General features: G+C 57.3%; 1 pseudogene; it reads left to right on the top strand.

Annotated features, from left to right (window-relative positions):
• Positions 1–4,150: 4,150 nt before the first annotated feature.
• On the top strand, positions 4,151–5,000 carry LOC147154867 (18S ribosomal RNA; annotated as a pseudogene; the record flags this gene model as incomplete).

Below are 5,000 nucleotides of genomic sequence, written 5' to 3'. Positions count from 1 at the left end.
TCCACTAGCAAACCTCCATGAGCAGCGGAGCCCGTCAGCTGCGCCAAAAAGAACCACACGAGGGCGACCTGGGGTTGAAATCCCCCGCCACATAGGAACGAATGCCGGGCAACCAGGGGTCGAAATCCCCCATTGAAATGAATGGCGGGCAACCAGGGGTCGAAGTCCCCCATTGAAATGAATGGCGGGCAACCAGGGGTCGAAGTCCCCCATTGAAATGAATGGCGGGCTACCAGGGGTCGAAATTTCCCATTGAAATGAATGGCGGGCGACCAGGGGTCGAAATCCCCCATTGAAATGAATGGCGGGCAACCAGGGGTCGAAGTCCCCCATTGAAATGAATGGCGGGCAACCAGGGGTCGAAGTCCCCCATTGAAATGAATGGCGGGCTACCAGGGGTCGAAATCCCCCATTGAAATGAATGGCGGGCGACCAGGGGTCGAAATCCCCCATTGAAATGAATGGCGGGCAACCAGGGGTCGAAGTCCCCCATTGAAATGAATGGCGGGCTACCAGGGGTCGAAATCCCCCATTGAAATGAATGGCGGGCGACCAGGGGTCGAAATCCCCCATTGAAATGAATGGCGGGCTACCAGGGGTCCAAGTCCCCCATTGAAATGAATGGCGGGCTACCAGGGGTCGAAATCCCCCATTGAAATGAATGGCGGGCGACCAGGGGTCGAAATCCCCCATTGAAATGAATGGCGGGCAACCAGGGGTCGAAGTCCCCCATTGAAATGAATGGCGGGCTACCAGGGGTCGAAATCCCCCATTGAAATGAATGGCGGGCGACCAGGGGTCGAAATCCCCCATTGAAATGAATGGCGGGCTACCAGGGGTCCAAGTCCCCCATTGAAATGAATGGCGGGCTACCAGGGGTCGTAGTCCCCCATTGAAATGAATGGCGGGCTACCAGGGGTCGAAATCCCCCATTGAAATGAATGGCGGGCGACCAGGGGTCGAAATCCCCCATTGAAATGAATGGCGGGCAACCAGGGGTCGAAAGTCCCCATTGAAATGAATGGCGGGCGACCAGGGGTCGAAATTCCCCATTGAAATGAATGGCGGGCAACCAGGGGTCGAAATTCCCCATTGAAATGAATGGGCCCATTCATTTTCAATGGCCGGGCTACCAGGGGCGCAGTACCACCTGTCGTCATTAGGGGCGCTGTAGATAGGGGACCGAGTCCCCCCATTCGAGAGGTTTGCACCCAAACCTCAAAATGGTTGGTGTACAATTATAGGAGAGACCTTTTTAAGACGTGGGAGCTCCAGGGCAAATCAAGGGAGGCTCGACCAACCCATATCCGCTTTAGATGCACTTTAGGTCGGACTCCCTTGCCAGATGGTCCCCTCCTCAGCCTGGTTCTCGAATTTTTTCTAAGTCAGCCCAACTTGGAAATATTTTCAGAGTGCCACTTTCAAGGGAGTTTCGCCCAACCCCTATCCGCCTAAGAGGCACTTCAGGTCGGCCTGACTGGCCACATTTTCCCCCTCCTCATCCTGGTTCTCGAATTTTTTCTAAGTCAGCCAAACTTGGAAATTTTTTCAGAGTGCCACTTTCAAGGGAGTTTCGCCCAACCCCTATCCGCCTAAGAGGCACTTCGGGTCGGCCTGACTGGCCACATTTTCCCCCTCCTCATCCTGGTTCTCGAATTTTTTCTAAGTCAGCCAAACTTGGAAATTTTTTCAGAGTGCCACTTTCAAGGGAGTTTCGCCCAACCCCTATCCGCCTAAGAGGCACTTCGGGTCGGCCTGACTGGCCACATTTCCCCCCTCCTCATCCTGGTTCTCGAATTTTTTCTAAGTCAGCCAAACTTGGAAATTTTTTCAGAGTGCCACTTTCAAGGGAGTTTCGCCCAACCCCTATCCGCCTAAGAGGCACTTCGGGTCGGCCTGACTGGCCACATTTTCCCCCTCCTCATCCTGGTTCTCGAATTTTTTCTAAGTCAGCCAAACTTGGAAATTTTTTCAGAGTGCCACTTTCAAGGGAGTTTCGCCCAACCCCTATCCGCCTAAGAGGCACTTCGGGTCGGCCTGACTGGCCACATTTTCCCCCTCCTCATCCTGGTTCTCGAATTTTTTCTAAGTCAGCCAAACTTGGAAATTTTTTCAGAGTGCCACTTTCAAGGGAGTTTCGCCCAACCCTTATCCGCCTAAGAGGCACTTCAGGTCGGCCTGACTGGCCACATTTTCCCCCTCCTCATCCTGGTTCTCGAATTTTTTCTAAGTCAGCCCAACTTGGAAATATTTTCAGAGTGCCACTTTCAAGGGAGTTTCGCCCAACCCCTATCCGCCTAAGAGGCACTTCAGGTCGGCCTGACTGGCCACATTTTCCCCCTCCTCATCCTGGTTCTCGAATTTTTTCTAAGTCAGCCAAACTTGGAAATTTTTTCAGAGTGCCACTTTCAAGGGAGTTTCGCCCAACCCCTATCCGCCTAAGAGGCACTTCGGGTCGGCCTGACTGGCCACATTTTCCCCCTCCTCATCCTGGTTCTCGAATTTTTTCTAAGTCAGCCAAACTTGGAAATTTTTTCAGAGTGCCACTTTCAAGGGAGTTTCGCCCAACCCCTATCCGCCTAAGAGGCACTTCGGGTCGGCCTGACTGGCCACATTTCCCCCCTCCTCATCCTGGTTCTCGAATTTTTTCTAAGTCAGCCAAACTTGGAAATTTTTTCAGAGTGCCACTTTCAAGGGAGTTTCGCCCAACCCCTATCCGCCTAAGAGGCACTTCAGGTCGGCCTGACTGGCCACATTTTCCCCCTCCTCATCCTGGTTCTCGAATTTTTTCTAAGTCAGCCAAACTTGGAAATTTTTTCAGAGTGCCACTTTCAAGGGAGTTTCGCCCAACCCCTATCCGCCTAAGAGGCACTTCGGGTCGGCCTGACTGGCCACATTTTCCCCCTCCTCATCCTGGTTCTCGAATTTTTTCTAAGTCAGCCAAACTTGGAAATTTTTTCAGAGTGCCACTTTCAAGGGAGTTTCGCCCAACCCCTATCCGCCTAAGAGGCACTTCGGGTCGGCCTGACTGGCCACATTTTCCCCCTCCTCATCCTGGTTCTCGAATTTTTTCTAAGTCAGCCAAACTTGGAAATTTTTTCAGAGTGCCACTTTCAAGGGAGTTTCGCCCAACCCTTATCCGCCTAAGAGGCACTTCAGGTCGGCCTGACTGGCCACATTTTCCCCCTCCTCATCCTGGTTCTCGAATTTTTTCTAAGTCAGCCAAACTTGGAAATTTTTTCAGAGTGCCACTTCCAAGGGAGTTTCGCCCAATCCCTATCCGACTTAGAGGCACTTCGGGTCGGCCTCCCTGGCCAGATTTTCCCCCTCCTCAGCCCCGGTTCTCAAATTTTTTTCCAAGTCGGCCGATCTTCCGGATATTTTCAGAGCGCCGCCCCCGGAGCCTCCGGAGCCTCGGCAGCAGGCCGTCGCCCGCGACACGCCGCACCTTCTCCCACGTACGAACGGCATCCAAGACCCGCCTTCGGAGGGCCCCCGCCGGCCGGCCTCGCGCCGGTGTTCGGGCGGGCGGCTCCTCCGGCTCGCGGGTCGCCTTACAGCGCCCCGGCCACCGCGAACGCCGGCCTTTGACGGCCCGGCGCTCGCACAGCCCCGGCGCGCCCGATTGGAAGCGAGGCCGAGACGCCCCCCGAACCGGCGACGTACGCCCCCCCTCCCTTTAACCGGGGCGGGGGGGTTACGAAGCCATCACCCGGCCGTCCTACGACGGAGCCCGGCGCCCCGCCGGCCCTCCCTCCCCCGCCCGACAGGCGCGAGCCCAGTCTGGGGGAGGTTGGCGCCCGGAGGCGGCGGCGGTGCCTCCGGAAGCACTATGTTTCTCATGCCCTTCAAACAAATGGCGAGGCCGAAGCACCTGGCGCGCCGCGCGGAGGTTCGAGAGGGAGGCCAGTAGGCGTGCGTGCGTGCGTGCCCCAATGCCACCGCGGCGTGGGCCTCTACCGCGATCTCGATCTGCTCGTCCCGATCGTTCTTCCAATAGCGCAACCCCCCCCCCCGAAAAGGCACCGTCCGCCCCAGCCGGCCGGCAGGCGGCGGTGGCGGCGCCCGCGACGCGACCCGAACCGCCCGTCGGCGGCGAAGGTCTCGCTCCTCGCGCCGCCCGCCCGCCGCCTGCGGCCGCGCCAGAGGCTACCTGGTTGATCCTGCCAGTAGCATATGCTTGTCTCAAAGATTAAGCCATGCAAGTCTAAGTACACACGGCCCGTACAGTGAAACTGCGAATGGCTCATTAAATCAGTTATGGTTCCTTTGATCGCTCCGCCGTTACTTGGATAACTGTGGCAATTCTAGAGCTAATACATGCAAACGAGCGCCGACCCCCGGGGACGCGCGCATTTATCAGACCCAAAACCCACGCGGGTTCGGCGGGCGGCGGGCCGCGTTCCTCTGTCCCTCCCTCCCACCCGGCCGCTTCGGCGGAAGGAGGAGGGGGGCGGCGGGGAGCCACCCCCGCTCGCCGGCCCGGCCCTCTTGGTGACCCTAGATAACCTCGAGCCGATCGCCGGCCCTCCGCGGCGGCGACGTCTCATTCGAATGTCTGCCCTATCAACTTTCGATGGTACTTTCTGCGCCTACCATGGTGACCACGGGTAACGGGGAATCAGGGTTCGATTCCGGAGAGGGAGCCTGAGAAACGGCTACCACATCCAAGGAAGGCAGCAGGCGCGCAAATTACCCACTCCCGACTCGGGGAGGTAGTGACGAAAAATAACAATACAGGACTCTTTCGAGGCCCTGTAATTGGAATGAGCGCATTCCAAACCCCTGGGCGAGGAACCATTGGAGGGCAAGTCTGGTGCCAGCAGCCGCGGTAATTCCAGCTCCAATAGCGTATCTTAAAGTTGCTGCAGTTAAAAAGCTCGTAGTTGGATCTCGGGACGCGAGCTGACGGTCCGCCGCGAGGCGAGCCACCGTCTGTCCCAGCCCCTGCCTCTCGGCAGCCCCCGGGATGCCCTTGACTGCGGTGTCCCGCTTCGGGG

Source organism: Leptonotus elevatus, unplaced genomic scaffold (genome assembly GCF_054856555.1).
Source record: "Leptonotus elevatus isolate MCC_2025b unplaced genomic scaffold, RoL_Lele_1.0 HiC_scaffold_233, whole genome shotgun sequence".
Taxonomy (NCBI): Eukaryota; Metazoa; Chordata; class Actinopteri; order Syngnathiformes; family Syngnathidae; genus Leptonotus; species Leptonotus elevatus.
Note: the sequence above shows the minus strand (reverse complement) of the source record. Positions and strands in the feature narration are given on the sequence as shown.